This window comes from Pristiophorus japonicus, unplaced genomic scaffold (assembly GCF_044704955.1).
Source record: "Pristiophorus japonicus isolate sPriJap1 unplaced genomic scaffold, sPriJap1.hap1 HAP1_SCAFFOLD_296, whole genome shotgun sequence".
Lineage (NCBI taxonomy): Eukaryota > Metazoa > Chordata > Chondrichthyes > Pristiophoridae > Pristiophorus > Pristiophorus japonicus.
The window spans coordinates 243912-269395 of NW_027252735.1; the positions used below are offsets into that span (position 1 = coordinate 243912).

General features: G+C 46.2%; 3 non-coding genes across 3 annotated transcripts; 1 reads left to right on the top strand and 2 right to left on the bottom strand.

Annotated features, from left to right (window-relative positions):
- Positions 1-337: 337 nt before the first annotated feature.
- trnav-cac (transfer RNA valine (anticodon CAC)) lies at positions 338-410 on the bottom strand. The gene has a single exon. It is a non-coding gene; the product is annotated as a tRNA-Val (tRNA).
- Positions 411-11282: 10872 nt separating this feature from the next.
- Positions 11283-11356, bottom strand: trnan-guu (transfer RNA asparagine (anticodon GUU)). Its single transcript has one exon. It is a non-coding gene; the product is annotated as a tRNA-Asn (tRNA).
- Positions 11357-21576: 10220 nt separating this feature from the next.
- On the top strand, positions 21577-21648 carry trnaw-cca (transfer RNA tryptophan (anticodon CCA)). Its single transcript has one exon. It is a non-coding gene; the product is annotated as a tRNA-Trp (tRNA).
- The last annotated feature ends 3836 nt before the right edge of the window (positions 21649-25484 follow it).

Here is a 25484-nt window from a genome sequence, read left to right on the forward strand (position 1 = left end):
AAACTTTTTTCAAATAATTACATGCAATTAATTAAACTCTGTGGGAGGTGGGGTGATTAAAACATCACCGATCGGAAAGGAATTGCCCGTGGGAAGCCTCCAACCGGAATTTTTGGGCCAATATTCCCACCCGGATTGTTTTGCAGACTTATCGTCAATACTTCAATAACTGAACTGTAATAATTTCAGGAGCTTTCATCATAGATGATATTTTACACCCTATCTGACTTAACACACTCTGAATTTTTGAAATGGTTTCAAATGTTCATTGCTCAGAAGTCAAGGAACGTGGGGTACTTTTTTCAATTTATTTCACAGCAAATATATTCTAAAATGATGTTTCTGCCCAGGCTCGAACCGGGGCCGTTTCGTGTGTGAGACAAACGTGATAACCACTACACTACAGAAACCACTGCTAAACTTAGTGCCCAGAGAGAAGTGTTAAGCCAGAAGGTGTAATTCTGAATCCCTTTCTGTGAAAAAATCTTTTCACAAACATTTCTCTGACCGAAGCTGCACAAGTCAAAAATGTTCTTTTCAAAGTCGTCAAACTCCCAAATTAACGCACCCCCCGAATCTTCTGGATCAGAAAGCTCCAGTTGTGCCGACTCAATCCATAAATCTGACTTTACTCACCCTGTATTTTAGGAGATTGGTTTAAAATGTTCATTGCTCATAAGACACGGAACCTGGGGCTACTTTTGTTCAATGTATTTCACAGCAAATATATTCTAAAATAAAGCACGCGCCCAGGCTCAAACCAGGGACATTTCATGTGGGAGGTGAACATGATAACGGCTACACCACGTAAACCTTTCCTTAACCCAGCCCCCGGTTCGTCATTTGTACCACAATTAAACCCAATGAGATCGGAATAAAAGTTCCTCATATGCTCATGGCAAAATAAATGGTAAAAGATTTACAAAATAATTTATGTATTAATTAATGATGTTCAAGTCAATGATTCTTATTTTTTATAAAAGATTTGCATATAGATCTGTAAAATAAATGAACTCTTTTTTTTATAAGGTTTTGAATTAAAAGTACAACTTCCCAGGGTGGGAATTGAATCCAGGACACAACGTTGAGAGCATTGAATCCTTACCACTCGACAACCAGGGACCGATAGACCGTTTTACTGCTGCATCATTATAGTTCATGACATTATTGTCATTTTCAGTTCACTTGATTCACACCGAAAAAGATTGTAACTGTTGTGTATGCATGCCTGTTTACTGTGTGATGTCTGTAACACTGCTATGTAACACTGAATGTACTCTTACACTCTACACACCTGACCTACACCAGAGGATGCTGCTGCTTGAGACCGAAAGGTTACCTGCAACCCAGTATATAAAGGAGCTCACAGCTTGGTGTCCTCACTCGAGGAGCTTCAAATAAAGGAGTACACGTCTACACAGTTTAAGTATCATACCCTGCCTCGTGGAGTCATTACTCAAGGTACCTACATACACTAAAGTAAACGCCACTTGAAATCACATTCAAATAATTCACTGAATCCACCCCTTGCACCACCGCAACACAGGTTCAATTCTTGGTCAGGGAGATAATATTTACAACACAGTTTTCAAACTAATAGCCCTATATAAATGTCAACATGCAGCTAATGTGAAAAAATTAATTCATTTAATCACGTTCAATGAACCGATAACTTTCTTTTGCAGAATTAAAGAAATGATAATATGGTTACTGAGGGATAGTGGTACATAATAACATAAGAACATAAAAATTAGGAACAGGAGTCGGCCATCTAGCCCCTCGATCCTGCTCCGCCATTCAACAAGGTCATGGCTGATCTGGCCGTGGACTCAGCTCCACTTATCCGCCCGCTCCTCATAACCCTTAATTCCCTTATTGGTTAAAAATCTATCTATCTGTGACTTGAATACATTCAATGCGCTAGCCTCAACTGCTTCCTTGGGCAGAGAATTCCACAGATTCACAACCCTCTGGGAGAAGGAATTCCTTCTCAACTTGGTTTTAAATTGGCTCCCCCGTATTTTGAGGCTGTGCCCCCTAGTTCTCGTCTCCCCGACCAGTGGAAACAATCTCTCTGCCTCTATCTTGTCTATCCCTTTCATTATTTTAAATGTTTCAACAAGATCACCCCTCATCCTTCTGAACTCCAACGAGTAAAGACCCAGTCTACTCAATCTATCATCATAAGATAACCCACTCATCTCCGGAATCAGCCGAGTGAATTGTCTCTGTACCCCTTCCAAAGCTAGTATATCCTTCCTTAAGGAAGGTGACCAAAACTGCACGCAGTACTCCAGGTGCGGCCTCACCAATACCCTATACAGTTGCAGCAGGACCTCCCTGCTTTTGTACTCCATGCCTCTCGCAATGAAGGCCAACATTCCATTCGCCTTCCTGATTACCTGTTGCACCTGCAAACTAACTTTTTGGGATTCATGCACAAGGACCCCCAGGTCCCTCTGCACCGCAGCATGTTGCAATTTCTCCCCATTCAAATAATATTCCCTTTTTACTGTTTTTTTTTCCCAAGGTGGATGACCTCACACTTTCTGACATTGTATTCCATCTGCCAAACCTTAGCCCATTCATTTAACCTATCTAAATCTCTTTGCAGCCTCTCTGTCCTCTACACAACCTGCTTTCCCACTAATCTTTGTGTCATCTGCAAATTTTGTTGCACTACACTCTGTCCCCTCTTCCAGGTCATCTATGTATATTGTAAACAGTTGTGGTCCCAGCACCGATCCCTGTGGCACACCACTAACCACCGATTTCCAACCCGAAAAGGGCCCATTTATCCCGACTCTCTGCTTTCTGTTAGCTAGCCAATTCTCTATCCATGCTAATACATTTCCACTGACTCCGCGTATCTTTATCTTCTGCAGTAACCTTTTGTGTGGTACCTTATCGAATGCCTTTTGAAAATCTAAATACACCACATCCATCGGTACACCTCTATCCAACATGCTCGTTATATCCTCAAAGAATTCCAATAAATTAGTTAAACATGATTTCCCCTTCATGAATCCATGCTGCGTCTGCTTGATTGCACTATTCCTATCTTGATGTCCCACTATTTCTTCCTTCATGATAGTTTCAAGCATTTTCCCTACTACAGATGTTAAACTAACCAGCCTATAGTTACCTGCCTTTTGTCTGCCCCCTTTTTTAAACAGAGGCGTTACATTAGCTGCTTTCCAATCTGCTGGTACCTCCGCAAGTGCAGAGAATTTTGGTAGATTATAATGAATGCATCTGCTATAACTTCCGCCATCTCTTTTAATACCCTGGCATTTCATCAGGACCAGGGGACTTGTCTACCTTGAGTCCCATTAGCCTGTCCAGCACTACCCCACTAGTGATAGTGATTGTTTCAAGGTCCTCTCTTCCCACATTCCTGTGACCAGCAATTTCTGGCATGGTTTCTGTGTCTTCCATTGTGAAGACCGAAGCAAAATAATTGTTTAAGGTCTCAGCCATTTCCACATTTAGAAACATAGAAACATAGAAAATAGGTGCAGGAGTAGGCCATTCGGCCCTTCTAGCCTGCACCACCATTCAATGAGTTCATGGCTGAACATGCACCTTCAGTACCCCATTCCTGCTTTCTCACCATACCCCTTGATTCCCCTAGTAGTAAGGACTTCATCTAACTCCTTTTTGAATATATTCAGTGAATTGGCCTCAACAACTTTCTGTGGTAGAGAATTCCACAGGTTCACCACTCTCTGGGTGAAGAAATTCCTCCTCATCTCCGTCCTAAGTGGCTTCCCCCTTATCCTTAGACTGTGTCCCCTGGTTCTGGACTTCCCCAACATTGGGAAGATTCTTCCTGCATCTAACCTGTCTAACCCCGTCAGAATTTTAAACGTTTCTATGAGGTCCCCTCTCATTCTTCTGAACTCCAGTGAATACAAGCCCAGTTGATCCAATCTTTCTTGATAGGTCAGTCCCGCCATCCCGGGAATCAGTCTGGTGAACCTTCGCTGCACTCCCTCAATAGCAAGAATGTCCTTCCTCAGGTTAGGAGACCAAAACTGTACACAATACTCCAGGTGTGGCCTCACCAAGGCCCTGTACAATTGTAGCAACACCTCCCTGCCCCTGTACTCAAATCCCCTCGCTATGAAGGCCAACATGCCATTTGCTTTCTTAACCGCCTGCTGTACCTGCATGCCAACCTTCAATGACTGATGTACCATGACACCCAGGTCTCTTTGCATCTCCCCTTTTCCTAATCTGTCACCATTCAGATAATAGTCTGTCTCTCTGTTTTTACCACCAAAGTGGATAACCTCACATTTATCCACATTATACTTCATCTGCCATGCATTTGCCCACTCACCTAACCTATCCAAGTCGCTCTGCAGCCTCATAGCATCCTCCTCGCAGCTCACACTGCCACCCAACTTAGTGTCATCCGAAAATTTGGAGATACTACATTTAATCCCCTCGTCTAAATCATTAATGTACAGTGTAAACAGCTGGGGCCCCAGCACAGAACCTTGCGGTACCCAACTAGTCACTGCCTGCCATTCTGAAATGTCCCCATTTACTCCTACTCTTTGCTTCCTGTCTGACAACCAGTTCTCAATCCATGTCAGCACACTACCCCCAATCCCATGTGCTTTAACTTTGCACATTAATCTCTTGTGTGGGACCTTGTCGAAAGCCTTCTGAAAGTCCAAATATACCACATCAACTGGCTCTCCCTTGTCCACTCTACTGGAAACATCCTCAAAAAATTCCAGAAGATTTGTCAAGCATGATTTCCCTTTCACAAATCCATGCTGACTTGGACCTATCATATTACCTCTTTCCAAATGCACTGCTATGACATCCTTAATAATTGATTCCATCATTTTATCCAGTACCGATGTCAGGCTGACCGGTCTATAATTCCCTGTTTTCTTTCTCCCTCCTTTTTTAAAAAGTGGGGTTACATTGGCTACCCTCCACTCCATCGGAACTGATCCAGAGTCAATGGAATGTTGGAAAATGACTGTCAATGCATCCACTATTTCCAAGGCCACCTCCTTAAGTACTCTGGGATGCAGTCCATCAGGCCCTGGGGATTTATCGGCCTTCAATCCCATCAACTTCCCCAACACAATTTCCCGACTAATAAGGATTTCCCTCAGTTCCTCCTCCTTACTAGACCCTCCGACCCCTTTTATATCCGGAAGGTTGTTTGTGTCCTCCTCAGTGAATACCGAACCAAAGTACTTGTTCAATTGGTCCGCCATTTCTTTGTTCCCCGTTATGACGTCCCCTGATTCTGACTGCAGGGGACCTACATTTGTCTTTACTAACCTTTTTCTCTTTACATATCTATAGAAACTTTTGCAATCCGTCTTAATGTTCCCTGCAAGCTTCTTCTCGTACTCCATTTTCTCTGCCCTAATCAAACCCTTTGTCCTCCTCTGCTGAGTTCTAAATTTCTCCCAGTCCCTGGGTTCGCTGCTATTTCTGGCCAATTTGTATGCCACTTCCTTGGCTTTAATGTTATCCCTGATTTCCCTTGATAGCCACGGTTGAGCCACCTTCCCTTTTTTATTTTTACGCCAGACAGGAATGTACAATTGTTGTAGTTCATCCATGCGGTCTCTAAATGTCTGCCATTGCCCATCCACAGTCAACCCCTTCAGTATCATTCGCCAATCTATCCTCGCCAATTCACGCCTCATACCTTCAAAGTTACCCTTCTTTAAGTTCTGGACCATGGTCTCTGAATTAACTGTTTCATTCTCCATCCTAATGCAGAATTCCACCATATTATGGTCACTCTTCCCCAAGGGGCCTCGCACAACGAGATTGCTAATTAATCCTCTCTCATTACACAACACCCAGTCTAAGATGGCCTCCCCCCTAGTTGGTTCCTCGACATATTGGTCTAAAAAACCATCCCTTATGCACTCCAGGAAATCCTCCTCCACCGTATTACTTCCAGTTTGGTTAACCCAGTCTATGTGCATATTAAAGTCACCCATTATAACTGCTGCACCTTTATTGCACGCATCTCTAATTTCATGTTTGATGCCCTCCCCAACATCACTGCTACTGTTTGGAGGTCTGTACACAACTCCCACTAGCGTTTTTTGCCCTTTGGTATTCTGCAGCTCTACCCATAAAGATTCCCATTATTAAATCCCCCTTCTCATCTTCTAAGGGACCAACATTTACTTTAGTCACTCTTTTCCGTTTTATATATTGGTAAAAGCTTTAACTATCCGTTTTTATGCTTTGCACAAGTTTACCTTTGTAATCTATCTTTCCTTTCTTTATTGCTTTCTTAGTCATTCTTTGCTGTCGTTTAAAATTTTCCCAATCTTCTATTTTCCCACTAACCTTGGCCACCTTATACGCATTGGTTTTTAATTTGATACTCTCCTTTATTTCCTTGGTTATCCACGGCTGGTTATCCCTTCTCTTACCGCCCTTCTTTTTCACTGGAATATATTTTTGTTGAGCACTATGAAAGAGCCCCTTAAAAGTCCTCCACTGTTCCTCAATTGTGCCACCGTTTAGTCTGTGTTTCCAGTCTACTTTAGCCAACTCTGCCCTCATCCCACTGTAGTCCCCTTTGTTTCAGCATAGTACGCTCGTTTGAGACACTACTTCCTCACCCTCAATCTGTATTACAAATTCAACCATACTGTGATCACTTATTCCGAGAGGATCTTTTACTAGCTTCAATCATTAATTTTCTCTTTACATGTGATGAACTTTTATCCCTATCTCGTTTACACACTGTATTTTAGGAGAATGGTTTAAAATTTTAAGTGCTTATTGTCATGTATTCAACCAACATTGTAACCCATATATAATCTGACCTCAGTTGTACACTGTGAGAACAATGACCACTAGGTGGTGAACTTGTGGGAGACACTTTTAACCTGGACCTTCAGGTATAAAAGGGGAAGCTCCACCCACTTTCATCACTTGAGTGCTAAGGAATAAAGGACAGGCCACAGACTGACCTTCTCTCAAGCATGGGCCTCGTGTGCATTTCTGCTGTATAGTAAGGATGTATCAATGGTGACGAGAAACTGGGATTTAAACCACGTGAGCATGGCCGCTAGCAGAATAGACGAGAGATACTGTGTTAAGGAATGGTTGGGACAGAGAATCAACATTGTTGAAGCAGCACACAGTTCTCCAGGCAGACAAGGGCAATCGGGCATGCCCCAACATGCAGTCGAACCCAGAGGGGGAGTTCGACAGAGATAATGGCAAGCAGAACGGCGATTCACACCATTGCAAGGGACAATGTGGCCAGTAATGGGGCCATCAACACCTGTTAATGGCACACTCAAGGACAGTCACAGGGGTAGTCAGGGACGATTGACTAGCAAGGGATCTTTTGTTTCCAACAACAGCTCATGTTGGAGGCATGGAGGCACAAACTCAGCCGAAGGTTGCAGAGATGAGCAAAATACCTACAGAAATTGCAGAAATGAACGCTGGGGGAAATCGCTGGAAGCTGAAGTTCAGTGAGTTCATGTGGAGCACGTATACAGTTCATACACCAGGACGCCACCGATAATGATGAAAGTGCTCCTCAGTGGCATCCCAGTATCAATGGAGCTAGACACGGGGGCTAGCCAGTCCCTGATGGGTAACAAATAGTTTGAAAGGTTGTGGGCGTCCAAGGCCAGTAGGGCCAAAATTATCACCGATTGACGCACAGCTACTGACATACACCAAGGAGATCATTCCGGTGCTTGGCAGCGCCACGACAATCGTGACCCACAAAGATTCGGAGAACAGGTTGCCACTCTGGGTTGTCCTGGGGGACGGTCCCGCACTACTGGGGAGGAGTTGGCTTGCTGTCATGAACTAGAAATGGGGCAATGTTAATGCTATTTCCTCTGTGGAGCGAGTTTCATGCTCACAGATCCTGCACAAATTTGACTCATTATTTCAACCCGGCATTGGCACTTTCATGGGGGCCAAGGTAGTGATTCACATAAACCCGGAAGCCAGGCCAGGACACCACAAGGCCAGAGCGGTGCCGTACGTGATGCGGGAAAAGATAGAAGGTGAATTGAACCGCCTGCTGAGGGAAGGTATCATTTTGCCAGTCGAATTCAGTGACTGGGCGAGCCCGATTGTACCGGTGTTCAAGGCGGATGGGTCGGTCAGGATATATGGTGATTACAAGGCCACCATCAATCGGGTGTCACTCCAAGACCAGTACCCGCTACCGAGAGCGGAGGACCTCTTTGCGATGCTATCCGGTGGAAAACTTTTTTCAAAATTGGACGTGACCTCAGCTTACATGACCCAGGAGCTGGCGAGAGAGTTGAAGAAGCTGACCACCATCACGACACACAAGGGGTTGTTTGAGTACAACAGATGTCCGTTCGGGATTTGCTCGGCCGCCGCAATCTTCCAATGAAATATGGAAAGCCTCCTCAAGTCGATTCCAGGGACGATGGTTTTTCAGGACGACATCCTCATCACGGGTTACGATACTGAAGAACACCTCCACAACCTGGAGGAGGTGCTACGCAGACTGGACCGGGTAGGGCTGCGACTGAAAAAGGCGAAGTGCATCTTCCTAGCTCCAGAGGTAGAATTCCTGGGGATGAGGGGAGGAGTAGACGGGATGAGCCCTACTGCGTCCAAGACGGAAGCGATCCAGAGAGCACCCAGATCCCGTAACACGACGGAGCTGCGTTTGTTCCTGGGGCTCCCAAACTATTTGGTAACTTTCTTCCCAAATTGAGCACGCTGCTAGAGCCGCGACACGTGCTCCTAAGCAAAGGTCTCGAATGGGTCTAGGGGGGACAGCCATGAAAGGGCTTTTAATAGAGCACACAATTTGTTATGTTCCAACAATCTGTTAACGCGATATGACCCATGTAAGAAACTTGTGTTAACGTGCGATGCGTCGTCCTATGATGTCGGGTTTGTGTTGCAGCCTGTCAATGCCAAGGGTCAGTTACAGCCGGTAGCTTATGCCTCCAGAAGTCTGTCCCAGGCAGAAAGGGGCTACGGGATGATAGAAAAGGAGGCGCTCGCATGTGTATATTCGGTAAAGAAAATGCACCAGTATCTGTTTGGCAGGAAATTTGAGCTGGAGACAGATCACAAACCCCTCACGTCCCTTTTGGCCGACAACAAGGCCATAAATGCAGACGCATCGGTCCGCATACAGAGGTGGGCACTCACGTTAGCCACCTATGACTACACAATTCGGCACAGACCGGGTACTGAAAACTGCGCCGATGCACTCAGCAGGCTCCCACCAGCCACCACTGAGGGGGCTACCGAGCATGCCGCTGAGATGGTCATGGCTGTTGAAGCTTTCGCAACCGATGGCTCACCCGTGACAGCCCGTCAGACTAAAGTCTGGACAAATTGAGACCCGCTATTGTCTCTAGTCAAGAAATGTGTCCTGAATGGGGACTGGGCAGCCACGTACAGGGCATGCCCTGAGGAATTTAAACCATTTCACAGGGGCAGGGATGAACTCTCGATTCAGGCCGATTGCCTACTGTGGGGAAACCGCGTAGTCATGCCCCAGATGGGCAGAGAGGTGTTCATCAGAGAACTCCACAATGAGCATCCGGGCATTGTCATGATGAAGGCAATTGCCAGGTCACACGTTTGGTGGCCAGGGATAGATGCAGATCTGGAAGTTTGTGTTCGCAGGTACAACACGTGTGCCCAGCTGGGCAATGCGCCCAGGGAAGCCCCCCTTAGCCCCAGGCCATGGCCCGCCAAGCCTTGGTCATGCATCCATGATGACTACGCAGGTCCTTTCATCGGAAAAATGTTTTTGGTTGTAGTAGACGCTCACTCCAAATGGATCGAGTGTGACATTTTAAATTCAAGCACATCCTCTGCCACGGTAGAAAGTCTACGGGCAATGTTCGCCGCCCACAGTCTAGCGGACATCTTGGTCAGCGACAATGGCCCGTGCTTCACAAGCACTGAATTCCAGGACTTCATGGCAGGCAATGGAATTAACCATGTCAGAAAGGCACCGTTCAAGCCTCAAACGGCCAGCCAGAACGAAAAGTGCAGATAATCAAACAGGGGATGCTCAGAATCCAAGGGGGTTCCCTACAAAGCCACTTATCACGCCTCCTGTTGGCCAATAGATCCCGACCACACTCGCTCACAGGGGTTCCACCCGCAGGGCTGCTAATGATAAGGATGCTCAAATCCCGTTATCCCTTATACACCACACCATGAAAGAAATTGTTGAGAGCAGGCGCCAATCACAATATAACTACCATGACAGGAATGCAGGGGATATATTGGTGTAAACGACCCTGTTGTTGTCCACAACTACACTGCAGGGCCTAAATGGCTCGCAGGCACTGTGATTGCCAAAGAGGGCAATAGGATTCTGGTAGTTAAACTAACCAATGGACAAATCTGCCGCAAACACGTGGATCAAACAAAAAGGAGGTTCAGCAACCCCATAGAAGAAGCAGAGGAAGAACATGATAGAGAGTTCACTCTAGCACAGGTGACCGAACACCGGAACCAAAGGGAGGAGAGCCCAGTCACTGTGGGCAGTCCGGATAGGCCTGAGGCACCGCAAACAGCAGACACACAGGCCAGCGCCCAACAACCGGAGCCCCAACTCAGGCGCTCTACAAGAGAGCGTAAACCACCAGAGAGACTCAACCTGTGATCCCAAAAAGACTTTGGGGTCATGTATTCAACCAGCATTGTAACCCATTTTTAAATTCAAAACCTTATAAAATTGACGACATGCAGCCAACGTGCAAAAGTAAGAATTCTTTTAATCACCGTTAATTAGCCGATAACCTTCTTCAGAATGAAATGAATAATAATATAATTACTGAGGAACAGTGGTATCCTCAATCATTCATTTTCTCTTTACATGTGATGAAGTTTTATCCCTATCTCATTTACACGCTGTATGAGAATGGTTTAAAATTGTAAGTGTTTATGACTCAGTTGTAAAACCATTGATTGTGTGTGTGTCTATACTTGATAGGAGGAGCACTTGAGACCGAAGTTCCAGTTCTGTATATGTACCAATAGAATCAATTTCCACCAGTTTCTTTAAACCCAGTAACATAATTTATTTCTAATGGGCTGGATGGAACATGATCCATGTAAAAAATTGTTATCGTTTTACTTGAACTGAATGCTCATAAAATATTGGAGTGGGAACTAATTGGATAACAGCACAGCTGGCAACATTTGCGGAATAGATTCGTGCAGCCAAAACGCACAATGACAACCTGGGACTGTGCGGCACCAAATACTCGGGGAAAAACAGTTAAACACTTCGTCCCTGGGTGGGCTCGAACCACCAACCTTTCGGTTAACAGCCGAACGCGCTAACCCATTGCGCCACAGAGACTGATGGAAGTATAAGGTGCAAGACATCCAAAACCAGGGCGTCAGTCAATTAAAGCTTCAGATTGCTCCGACCGGGATGGAACTTGTCCACTCTCAGTTGTACTTTTCCCAAATAAATGGAGGGACATTCATTGTGGATGTGTGGAAGCAGTCTTGTCCCGCACACTGCAGACACTTCCATGTCACCGCCAACCAGCTCTCCCACAACCGGTGTGATCTACCTTCCAGCCTTCCGGTGCCTTGTCTGCGACAAAGTATTCTGATTGTCCCGAAGCCGGTATTAGGTTTGAATTCCTTTTCAGCTCCTGACTGCGGATATTCCTGTGATTAAACGGGAACTAAATGCTTACAGGGACAGTTGGATTCACCGTTTCTTTGCTTGGTGAAATTTCAAAGATTGAAAGCAACGCACATCAACCCCAAACGTCCCGTGAGATGGAAGCCCAGTTGCTGTTTCAAGCTTGAATGCAGGTACAAGCAGAACTTATTCAAAGAAAGTCCAAGTCCCTGAGACGCCTGATTATTTGCACCAAACTCTTTGCAAAGAGTTGAGGTACATGTTTGGTGATCTGGGCACATCTTTCCCCAAACTACAACACTTCAAACATAACTCAATGGCTGTAAAGCGCTTTGGGGCGTCATGAGTTCCTGAAAGGCGCTGCAGATATGCAAGTCCTTCTTTGCAAAAGTTCGATGCAATTTCAAAATATGCGAGCAATATCAGGGCTCCTCTGGGACCCCTCGTAAATTTCAATTAACAACTCCGAAGGGAAATCACAGCCCGAGACCAACGAGCCAACTGTTTGACAAACGTGAAGATAAGGTGTAACCATGATCAAAGCATTTTTTTGTGTGTCGCTATTCAGAACATAAGAACTTAAGAACTAGGAGCAGGAGTAGGCCATATGGCCCCTCGAGCCTGCTCCACCATTTAATATGATCATGGCTGATCCGATCATGGACTCAAGTCCACATCCCTGCCCGTTCCCCATAAGCCTTATTCCCTTATCAGTTAAGAAGCTATCTCTGTCTTAAATGTATTAAATGTCGTGGCTTTCTCAGCTCTCTGATGCAGTGAGTTCGACAGATTTACAACCCTCTGAGAGAAGAAATTCCTCCTCATCACAGATTTAAATGGGCAGCCCCTTATTCTGAGATTATGCCCCCTAGTTCTAGTCTCCCCTATCAGTGGAACCATCCTCTCTGCATCCACCTTATCAAGCTCCCTCATTACCTTATACGTTTCGATAAGATCACCTCTCATTCTTCTGAATTCCAATGAGTAGAGGCCCCACCTACTCAACCTTTTCTCATAAGTCAACCCCCTCATCTCCGGAGTCAACCCAGTGAACCTTCTCTGAACTGCCTCCAAAGCAAGTATATCCTTTAGTAAATATTGTAAGTGTTTGTGATCCTCGCCCAATTGCCAGATGGACGGTTTGAATCGCCCCCACCTTACGAAAGTTCTAGATCCGGAATTATTATTCAGAGTGTAAATTAAATGAGTCATGGAAAGGGATGCTTCAGTGATAAATCGTAGTATATTTATTTGGTCTAACATACACTGTCTAAAACATGCACTGCTAAAAGAAATCACTGTCTCTGTGGAGAATAAAATCCCGGTTACAAACAACATACATACAGTACAGAAATGAACCTAGTAACACGCAGTAATTCCCTGGTGGATTCTAACCCCACCCCTACCAATGAATTACCCTCCCCAGAATAGCCCTGGAAAGCTTCACTTCTGAGAAAACCCTGAGCCCTTACCCAGCTGGCCTGTGATATCTGGTTACTGGCTTGGGACACTCGCGACCATGTTCACCACCACACGCAGCCCGTTTCCTTGCTCAGCTCAGCTGTGGGAAGTCACTGCCTGGTCTTCAGTCTCGGTGGCTTCTTCTGCAGTACTGCGGCCCCTTCCTCTGGTACATCGATCGGTGGAGCGAGAGCGAGAGGGAGAGAGGGCTCTCTCTAGACACAAGCTGCAAGCTGCAAGCTCCAAGCTTCACACCAAGCTCCAAGCTAAAAATAAAGTGGAAAGGACCCTGTCTTTCTGGGAGTCTTGCTACCCCTATCTTGTCCGCCAATCTTTAAAACCCCTTTGTTTCTAAGCACGGGTACTTAGTCAGTGATGGGCCATCCCTCCCATGCATTGGGCTGATGGCCCTTAGTCTGGGTATCTCTCTGAGCCTTTGTGTTGGGAAAGACCTAGCTCCTCCTTGGCTGGCCAGGCTGGTGGGTTCATTGTTCTGTGTCTCCTTCTGAGATGGAGGTGAGAAGTGCTTTTACAAATTAGAGTGGCTTTGTCAGTGGCCCCCCTTCCTGGCCGACAGCTCTTTTGTCATTGGATGACTGACAGCTCTTTTGTCCGAGCGAACTGCCATGCGGTCTCTGGAGTTTTAACAAAACCAGCTTTTTCACATATCTGCGCAGGGTGTCCCCAGCATAGGGAAAATAGCCTCAGAAAAATAAAATCCACAAAATATTCTCGACTGAGTCCATTCTTTAAACAGAAACTTTGCGATGTCTTCATTACGCTCTGCTAATTATCGATCTTGCCACGTAAAAAGTGCGTTGGCATTGCAATGCATTAATGTAAAATTAATGAAAAGAAAATGCAACGTTTTATCGAGTGCAAAACATGCAGTGCCTGCATTTCAAAAAGCATTGCTTTTATTCATTCTGCGGAATGCATATTGTACAGATAATCTCAGCACACATTGTGCAGGCAAAGGCAGCATTAGACAACAAAGTGATTTGTCCTCCGCTGATTTGCAGCAGATAACTGACGGTTGAGCACACAATTTGACAACTAGACTTGTAGATCAAGCATTAATGAAAAAGGCAACAAAACTGCCCACCAGCACCAGGTGTCTTTCACTTGTTTGTCCCAAATTTTCAGCAGCTGGGACAACAAGAATTTAGGTTTCACCGAGATTTAAACTCAGATCGCTAGATTTAAAATCAAGAGGGCCCACCATTACACCATGGAACCAACTATTCCAAAACTTTTGAACCATACTTCATCACAGACAAGGCACCGGAAGGCTGGAAGGTAGATCACACCGGTTGTGGGAGAGCTGGTTGGTGGTGACATGGAAGTGTCTGCAGTGTGCGGGACCAGACTGCTTCCACACATCCACAATGAATGTCCCACACTTTACTTGGGAAAAGTACAACTGAGAGTGGATAAGTTCCATCCCGGTCGGAGCAATCTGAAGCTTTAACTGACTGACACCCTGGTTTTGCATGTTTTGCAGTGTGTATCTGTGGTGCAATGGTTTAGCGCATTCGGCTGGTAACTGAAAGGTGGGTAATCCAAACCCATCTCCGGGCGAAGCCTTTTAATGTTTTTCCCCGAGGATTCGGTGCCGCACAGTTCCGGGTTGTCATTGTGCATTTTGGCTTCACGAATATATTCCGCAAACATTGCAAGCTTTGCTGTTATCCAGTGAGTTCCCACTCCAATACTTTTATGAGCATTCAGCACAAGTAAAACGATAACAATTTTTTACATGGATCATGTTCCTCCATCCAGTCCAATCAAAATAAATTATGTTATTGGGTTTAAAGGAACTGGTGAAAATTGATTCTATTGATGCATATCTCGAACTGGAACTTTGGTCTCAAGTGCTCCTCCTATCAAGAATAGACACACACACAATCAATGGTTTTACAACTGAGTCATAAACACTTACAATTTCTCATACAGCATGTAAATGAGATCGGGCAAAAAATTCATCACATGTAAAGAGAAAATGAATGATTAAAGATACTACTGTCCCTCAGTAGCTATATTAATATTTATTTCATCCTGAAAAAGGTGATCGGTTATTTAACTGTGATTTAATTAATTCTTATTTTTTCTTATTAGCTGCATGTCTTCAATCTTATAAGGTTTTGAATTGAAAAAAGCTGTTACAGAAGTTACCGCCCTGACCTGGAATCGAAGCTGTTTTTCGGTGGTACAAGGAGTGGTTTTACCCAATCATTTAAAGGTGATTTCAAAGAATGACGTGGCGTTAAATTCAGATCAAGGTTACGATGTGTTTCGGTGTGAAACAAGTGGATTGAAAAGGACAATAATGACACCAAGCATTACGATGCAGCGATGCAGCAATGCAGCATTACCTGTTGGTCCAGTGATTAGGATTCGGCGCTCTCACCACCGCGGCCCTGGGTCGATTTCCGGCCAGGGAAATTGCACTTCCATCAAAATTAAAACCTTATAAGAAAGAGTTACATGCATCTCATGTGGAAAAAAAGATTCGTTGATTTAAACATCATTAATTAATCCATTGTAGAACTTCAATCATTTAATTTGCCCTGAGTATGTGAGGAACTTTTATCCCGACCTCATTGTATTTTAGTAGCATGGTCCAGCCCCGGTATCTCCACCTGTGAAAGTAGGAAACTGCTGGAAATACACAACAGGACGGGTAGCCTTTGACAAACAATTAAACCCAGGTTACAGACTCTCTCCCTTCCCCTGCCCTTTGCGGGACACTTGTTCCCCTTTAATTTTACAGACTGACTGAGTTCACTAACCGCGGGGAGAGAGTAGGTGTCTCCGCGGCCCCACTGTGCTAACATGGAAGATAACACGATGGGGATGTGGGGTGGTGGGTGGGGATCAGTGACATGTTTGTGTAAAGGGCAGCGGAGGAGAAGGATTGACAGCTGTCAGTGAGGGACAGAAGTTGTTTAAGGTGAGCCAACACATTCCCGATCAGCACAGAAGGCATTCACTGGTCAGCTGCCCTCTGCTGTACTTCTGGTCAGAGCGGTTTCCGCAGTGGAGCCGTTATCACATTTGCTTTCCACGTGAAAGGATCCCGTGCAGGAAGATTATGTTTAAACTTTCTGTGGATGAACAGCCATGGGCGAGTTTATTCTCCTGTCAAAAGGGTGACAGTGGCTTCTCCCTTATTCTTTAATTGCACTTTATTTCACTTCATTAAATAGATACATTTGAGTGAGAGAAATTGTTCCAGAGTGTCGCCCACTTCATCTTTTGTTCCCTTTAAACACATAAAATGAGGCCGGGGGAATAAATCCAGAAAACAATGCTGAGGGATATAGACAAGAGGAAGAGAGAAGGGGAAATACTGCCTCTACACACCGGAGAAGTGTGAGCTTGTGGACCGGAGAAGTTGCAGCTGCTGGAGCTGTGCGTTTTATCGGGGAGGGACGGGGGGAGAGCCCGCCGAGCGACCGGAGAAGCTGAGAAGCTACTGTGCTTTTCATCGGGTTTGACACTGTTTAAAAATGGCAGAGTGCCAAGTTTTCTCTCCCTACTGCCCATGTGCGAAGGTGCCGGCAGTGTTTTCGGCGCAGGCATTTGGCTCCGCCCCCCACTTCACCATCGACACCACGCCAGGACTCCGGGGACTGTACACAGCGGCCAGGATGGGGCGAGTTTTTCCCCGCGCCGTTTCCAGCGCGCAAAGTCAATGCGCTTGAGGTCAGTGCGCCGACAAAACTGCTTGGGGAAAATCTAGCCCTTGAAGAGTAAAGGAGTACACTGAAGGAAATACAAATATGTTTCCCGAGCAACTGTCAAATTTTAATAACTTTTTATACAACCATCGAATCAGCAAAAAAACAGGGCACTCGCCCCATAGTACCTAATATATAGCCCACAGTACAAGAGTAAGGAAGTCTTGCTACAATTGTACAGGGCCCTGGTGAGACCACACCTGGAGTACTGCGCACAGTTTTGGTCTCCTTATCTGAGGAAGGATACACTTGCCTGGGAGGTGGTACAACAGAGGTTCACCAGATTGATTCCTGGGATGAGAGGACTGTCTTAAGTTGAGAGATTGTGTAGAAAGGGCCGATACTCTCCGGAGTTTCGAAGAATGAGAGGTGATCTCATTGAAACACACAATATTCTGAAGGGGATTGACAGGGTAGATGCTGAGAGGTTGTTTCCCCCGGGCTGGAGTGTCTAGAACCAGGGGGCACAGTCTCAGGTTAAGGGGTCGGCCATTTAAGACAGAGATGAGGAGGAATTTCTTCACTCAGAGGGATATGAATCTTTGGAATTTTCTGCCCCACAGGCCTGTGGATGCTGAGTCTCTGAATATATTCAAGGCTGCGTTAGATAGATTTTTCGAGTCTCTGGGAATCAAGGGATCGAGAGATCACTGGAGTTTGGAAGAATGAGAGGGGATCTCATGGAAACATATAAAATTCTGACGGGACTGGACAGGTCCCGATGTCGGGGAAGTCCAGAACCAGGGGTCGGAGACTAAGGGATAAGGGGTAAGCCATTCAGGACTGAGATGAGGAGAAACTTCTTCGCTCAGAGAGTTGTTAACCCGTGGAATTCTCTGCTGCAGAGTTGTTGATGCCAGTGTGTTAGATATATTCAAGAGGGAGTTCAATGTGGCCCTTATAGCTAAAGGGATCAAGGGGTATGGAGAGAAAGCAGGAAAGGGGTACTGAGCTGAATGATCATCCATGATCTTATTGAATGGTGGTGCAGGCTCGAAGGGCCGAACGCCTACTCCTGCACCTATTTTCTATGTTTCGATGTTTCTATGTCCTGCTACTGCTTCTTTAATAAATGATTCCAACATTTGCCCAACCATAGATGTTAGGCTAACTGGTCTATAGTTTCCTGCTTTTTGTCTGCCTCCCTTTTTAAATCGGGGCATTACATTTGCAGTTTTCCAATCTGCTGGGTCCTCCCCAGAATCCAGCGAGTGCATGTCCACAGATCCCTGAAAGTAGCAGGCCAGGTAGCTAAGGTGGTTGAGAAGAAATATGGAATGATTGCCTTTATTAGCCGAGGCATAGAATACAAGAGATGGGGTCGGTGGGGCAGGTTAGGTCACAGCTGGAGTACTGCGTGCAGTTCTGGTCGCCATATTACAGGAAGGACATGATTGCACTGAAGATGGTGCAGAGGAGATTTACGAGGATGTTGCCGGCAGTGGAGAATCTTAGCCATGAGACAGATTAGATAGGCTGGATTTGTTTTCCATGGAACAGAGCCTGAGGGGAGACCTCATTGAGGTGTATAAAATGATGAGAGTCCGAGATATAGTGGATAGAAAGGACCTATTTTCCTTAGCAGAGGGATCAACAACAAGGAGGCATAAATTTAAAGTAATTGGTCGAAAGTTTAGAGGGGATATTTCTTCACGCAGAGGGTTGTGGGGGTCTGGAACTCACTGCCTGAAAGGGTGGTAGAGGCAGAAACCCTCACCACATTTAAAAAGTGCTTGGATGTGCACCTGAACTGCAGTAACCTGCAGGGTTATGGACCTAGAGCTGGAAAGTGGGATTAGGCTGGATAGTCTCTTGTTGGCCGGCGCGGACACCATTGGCCGAAATGGCCTCCTTCTGTGCTGTAAACTTATTTGATTCTATGAACTCGTTTGCAAAGAGTTGAGGTGATTTGGGCACATCTTTCCTCACATGACAACATTTCAAAGGCAACTCAACGGCTGTAAAGCGCTTTGGGGCATCATGAGTTCCTGACAGACGCTGCAGAAATGCAAGTCCTTCTTTGCAAAATTTCAAAACAAATTCAAGGCTGGTCTGGGATTTGAAACCAGGATTTTTCTGCAAATTTCAAGTAATAACTGCGAAACAAGAATCATACCCCTCGACCAACAAACCACCTGCTCAGCAAATGTGGAGATAAGATGTCACCATTATTGAAGCATTTTTAGTGTGTGTTGCTGTTCTTGATCGGAGCAGCACATGAGACGGAATCAGTGACTTTGCCTTTTCGACATGTTTTCTGAAGTGCCGCACGGTCCCACTCCTGCAGTCAATGAGCTGTTGGGACGTTAATGTATCCATCATCATCATCATCATAGGCGGTCCCTCGAAACGAGGATGTCTTGCTTTCACGTCGAAAAAGGATGAGTTCACAGGCGTTTCAATGAAGGACCCAAACTACATCCCGAAGGGTGGAAGATGCCTGTGCGTGGATTTTTTTAACGTGTGATGGCCGTTGCACCCCAGCCATCACACGGGCTTGACAGAGCGAGGTCTTGGTCCAGTGGCAAGGGTTAACCAAGACGACTGGAGACCAGCTCTGCTGCACGGACCCAGTGTGCACACATATCGCAGTGTGGGCTGGTCCGTGCTGCCCCTGGGCCCCTGGCCCTGAACTCATGCCTCCCCTGGGCCCCGATCACGTCCCTCTACAGTCTCTCGCCGCTCCTTCGCCCCGATCTCGCCGCTCCTGCTGTATCTGCCCACGCTCCAATCACCGACCTGGACCTTGATGACGTCACTCTCCGCTGCCGCCGCCCTCCTGCACCAGCTCGCGCTGCTCCCTGGAGTATTCTCCTGGGATCTCCAAGCTGCTCCCAGGGCCGCTCGCCGTTCCTTTTATGGCCCCGACCTGCCGCTGGTGTTCTCCCGTTAGTGTATCCAGGCTGTGGGTGGCCACCCCGAGCGCAGCAGAGGGGTTTCTGCATTAGTTCTGGGTGGGGACAGTATCTTTCCCCTTCTCTCTTCCTCTATATCCCTGTGCTTTTATTTCTCTATTTATTCCCCCTGTCTCAGTTTCTAGCGTTTAAAAGGGAACAAAAGATGAAATGGGTATCACTGTGGAACAATTTCTCTCACTCAAAGTTCGACGCACTCCCGTTGCACCATGAGGTCTCGGTAGCGAGCCGTTGATATTCAGGTTCATATATAAATATATATGAATATATCTACATGTATCATAACCGTTCCCTGGTGGTCGAGGGGTTAAGATCCGGCGCAGTAAACTGATTTCAATTCTCGATCAATTCATCGCATAAAAATAATTGAGTTCTGTGAGACGATTAATAATTGCTGTAATCACCATGAATACCAATACTTTCTGTGATAGACCGAGCTTACAGACGATCTGGCTTCTCCTGCCCTTTGCCGGGCACGTGTTCCGGGTTTAATTTTGTAAACTGGGCGAGTTCGCTGATCGCGGGGAGACGGTAGGAGCCTCTGTGGCCCCACTGTGAGGATGTGGAAGTGAACACGGTGGCTGGGTGATCCGTGACATTTCTGTAAAGGGCAGCGGAGGAGAAGGATTGAGAACTTTCAGTGTGGGACAGAAGTTGTTTCAGGTGAGCCAACACATTCCCGATCAGCACAGAGGGAGCTCACTGGTCAGCTCCCCTCTGTTGGGGCTGCTGTGCCAGAGGTTTCTGTAGTGTAGTGGTTATCACATTTGCTTTATACATGAAATGTACCGGGTTTGATTCTGGGTAGAAACATTATGTTTAAACTTGCTATAAGGGAACAATCGGAGGAGAGTTTAGTCTCCTGGAAAATGCTGCCTGACCTGCTGAGATTTCCAGCGTTTGCTGTCGTTATTTGCTATTTATTCTCCTGGTAAAAGGGCTCCCTTATTCCTGAATTGCTCTTTATTTAACCAATAAATAGATAACTTTCAGTGAGAGAAAACGGATCCACCGGGGACCTTTCGCGTGTGAGGCCAACGTGATATCCGCTACACTGCAGCCCATCAAAGGGCGAGAAACCACTGAATATAAAGGATGAGCTCACAAATATCAGGGACAGTGCAGTCTGGTCAACGTCAAACCCTCCTTTCTTATTCAGCAGAGGCATGAACGGGAGTCAGACGCCACAAAGTTTAATTAAAGATACAAATACAAGTAACACTTCCAAATCTTTTCACTGTAAAATTCTTTCACTTTATTTGAAATCCTACTGCGTTGAATCTGAAAATGATCACCATGGGATTTTATCTTCACGACTGATTCTAATTTATCTGCACGGAAGGAATAACCGGTGTTGTTAAATTTGACAAAAGTTGCCCCAGATTCCTGGTGACATCGGCAATACAGTGTGTAAAATGGGTTAACATGCTGAAGAACATAAGAACAAAAGAAATAGGTGCAGGAGTCGGTCATACGCCCCTCGAGCCTACTCCGCCTTTTAATACGATCATGGCCGATGTGATCATGGACTCAGGTCCACTTCCCTACCCGCTCCCCAAAGCACAGGACAAATGATTGAAGTATCGACTGTCCCTCAGTTAGCATTTCTCTCATTGTGCAAGTGAAGGTGAGGGGTTAATTAATGATGCTTTTCCATGAAAACAACACAAAAGTTTAAGAAAAAAACATACGGTGACTGGCAGGTGAGCACTGCTTCTGACACCTGGTGGGAATGGGACGAGATTTTAAAGCCCCTTCTGTTGTGAAAGCTTCATATAGAGGAACATCTCAAACACATTGTGTAGGCCTCGTGGCGCAATGGTAGCGCGTCTGACTCCAGATCAGAAGGTTGCGTGTTCAAATCACGTCGAGGTCACTGTTCTTTTGGGTAATCCCGGAATTAATATTTTCTTTGCTGTTTGGCAATAACCAGACTTTTGTTCCAAGGTCTGTCTCATTGTTTCCCCGGTGTCAGGCAGAGATACGCCTGCTGCCCTCATTTAATTCATGTGCCAGGACACACAAGTTCAAAATCAACTTGCAGGTGACCACACACACCGGCGAGTGGTCTGAGGTGCTGTGATTAGATCGCAGTTTTCTCTGGAGGTGTGGGTTTGAATCCAACTTCTGACATTTATTATTTTTAATCATTAAGCGAAACTCATTGTTTGACACCACGACCAACTCCTTAAAACTGGGATTCAGCAGCTCACCTGCTCGCTTAACATCTCCGTCTGACCTGGTGCTGAAAGTGGAGATGTTTCCGCAGTGTCGCGGTTAACACGTTCGCCTCACAGACGGGAATATTTTCTGTAGCTTTCTCCTCATGCATGCTCAGGGGCAAGTTTGTTCTCCTGTGAAAGGTCATAAGATCATAAGTATGGAAGGATTAGGGGCCGGAGTAGGCCATTCGGCCCCTCGAGTCTGGTCCACCATTCAAGAAGATCCTGGCAGTTCCTCGACAGCAAGTTTAAACATCTGGGGCGGAGCCAACAGGCGCCTGTCTGCAATCAGTGAGAGAACGGTATGTTTGGCAGAAGCCTGGCGAGCTCAGTCGGTGAAATATAAGATTTTTAATCTCAGGGTCGTAGTTTCGACACCCACATTGGACATTTACATTTTTCATAGAATTATAGAATGATAGAAGTTTGCAGCCATTTCGGCCCATCACTTCCACCCCGGCCAACAAGAGGCGATCCAGCTTCATTCCACTTTCCAGTTCTGGGTCCATAACCCTGCAGGTTACGGTACTTCAGGTGCACATCCAAATACTTTTTACATGTGGTATCTGCCTCCGCCATTCTTTCATGCAGCGAGTTCCTGACCCCCACAAACCTCTGCATGAAGAATTTTACCTTCAAATCCTCTTTAAACCTTCCACCAATTGCTTTAAATATATGCCCCCTGATTGTTGACCCCTTTGCTATCCACTATATCTCGGCCCCTCATCATTTTATGCATCTCAATGTTGTCTCCCCTCAGCCTCCTCTGTTCCAATGAAAACAAACCCAGCCGATCCAATCTGTCCTCATAGCTAAGATTCTCCACGCCTGGCAACATCCTCGTTCATCTCCTCTGTACCCTCTCGTACAATCACATAATTCCTGTAATACGGTGACCAGAACTACACACAGTACTCCAGCTGTACCCTAACCAGTGTTTTATACATTTCAGACATAACCAACCTGCTCTTCTATCCCATGCCTCAGCCAATAAAGGCAAGCATTCCGTGCGCCTTCTTAACCACCTTATCCAACTGGCCTGCTACCTTCAGGGATCTGTGGACATGCACTCCAAGGTCCCTTTGTTCTTCCACACTTCTCAATGTCGGACCATTTAATGTGTGTTTCTTTCCTTGTTTGCCCTCCCGAAATACACAGCCTCACACTTCTCTGGATTAAATTAGTATCACCTGAAAACGTTTTAATCATACCTCCTATATTTAAGTTTAGATCATTGATGTTGCCACTAGAAGCCAGGGACCTAGCACTGAGCCCTGTGGAACCCCACTGGAACCATCCTTCCAGTCCGAAACACTCATCAAACATTACCCTTTGCTTCCTGCCTCTGAGCCAATTTTGGATCCAACTTGCCACTTTGCCCTGGATCCCATGGGCTTTTACTTTCGTGACCAGTCTTCCAGGTGGGAACTTGGTGAAAGCTTTGCTAAAATCCTTATACACTCCATCGTACGCACTGCCCTCATCGATCCACTTGGTTACCTCCTCAAAAAATTCAATCAAGTGAGTCAGACAAAACCTTCCCTGAACAAATCCATGCTGACTATCCGTGATTAACCCATGTCTTTCTAAATGCAGAAATTAAATCATTGTTAAATTTTATCCTGCTTTCACGGGAAAACACCATTAATTAACCGATGATCTTTGTTGTGCATGTATAAAATAAGTATACACCCTGTACACTCAATGTACAGTTACATAAGAGCATTGGATGTATCTTCACACTGTATGCACTATGCTTGTATCACCAGAGGGTGCAACTGGTGGAGACCTCGGGGTCACCTGTACACGACAGGTAACCAGGTATAAAAGGGAGCTCACAGTCCTGTACCCTCACTCAGGAGCTGCAATAAGTGGACTAAGGTCACCACAGTTCAAGTACAATACCTTACCTCGTGGAGTCATTACGAGAGTGCTTACAGACACAATAACCGGTGACGAGAATACGAATTTCCATGTGACAATGGCTAACCTTGGCACGTTTGAACAATTCGCCGATGGGGAAGATTGGAAGGCCTTTGTGGAAAGGCTCGAACACTTCTTTATTGCAAATGACATCGGGGGAGACGACCCGACCTCGCTGGCTGATAAGTGCAGAGCTATCCTGCTCAGTAGTTGTGGGCCCACCGTCTATGGCCTTGTCAGGGACCTGCTAGTCCCAGAGAAGACAATAACATATCTTGAGCTCGTAACGCTGGTACAGGAACAGCTCAAACCTAAAGAGAGCATCCTCACAGCCAGACACCGGTTCTCTCCCCACCGGTGGATCCGAAGGCCAAGAAATCGCAAAATATGCTGCAGACCTGAGACGATTGGCTGCACCATGTGATTTTAGCGATCACCTCACCGAAGCACTGAGGGACATCTTTGTTATTGGAATCGGTCACAAGGGCCTTCTCCATAGGCTGCTCTCTGCGGACACCACGGTCACCCTGCAGAAGGCAATTAACGTGAGCCAGGCGTTCATGATCTCGGCCTGCGATTCCAAGTGGATGTCTCACCCCCAGGACTCTAACCCGGCAAGTACTGTGAACCAAAAGGTGCTTTTTAGAGGCAGGGCTGCTGCTAGCAGTCTCTCTCAGGGAAGAGAGAACAGAACCCCGAGTCCCACAATCCTGAGTCCGCCACATGTGGCCAATCGGCCAACCCCATGCTGGCACTGTGGAGGAAATCACAGGGCCCACCAGTGCCGCTATAAAGACTATACTTGCAAAGGCTGTAACATGAAGGGCCACCTCCAGCGAATATGCAAGAGAAATCATACTCACCGAGTCGATGAAGAGTTGGCTGATCATCCGGAGTCCAGCGACGATGAGGTGTACGGAGTGTTTACCTGCACCACCGAGAATTCCCCGTTGAAAATGGAAGTTGAAGTCAACGATGTTCCAGTCATGATGGAGGTGGACACAGGGGCGAGCCAGTCACTGATGAATCAGGCAGCCTTTGAGAAACTCTGGGACAATCCAATCGAACGACCTAAAATGATCCCGATCGAAGTGAAACTGCTCACCTACACAAACGATACATCCCAGTCGTTGGCAGCGTGGCTGTCCAGGTGTCCCATGGTGGTGAGATGCAAAGGTTACCTTTGTGGACCGTTGCTGGGGATGGTCCAAAGCTATTAGGAAGAAGGTGGATGAAAAAGATCAATTGGAGCTGGGAATAGCTCCAACCTCCAGCGATCGACATCCCCCATGACCCCGAAGTTGGATCCAGCACAACACCTGAAAAACCAACCACCCAACTCGACTGTGCGGCGACGACACAGACAGCTCAACCCAACGGCGAGATGATCCAGCCCAAACAACCAGACCTCACCTTCCAGGCTCCAGTGGCAGTACTCCGGAGAAGAAAATTCATGCAGAAGATAACTTCCTGTCTTCCGTGGCAGAACCTGTGGAGAAAAGGATCACCGCAGCCTACGTCATGGAGAGAAAGAAGATGGCGTCTGAACCACGAGGTGAAGGACCTG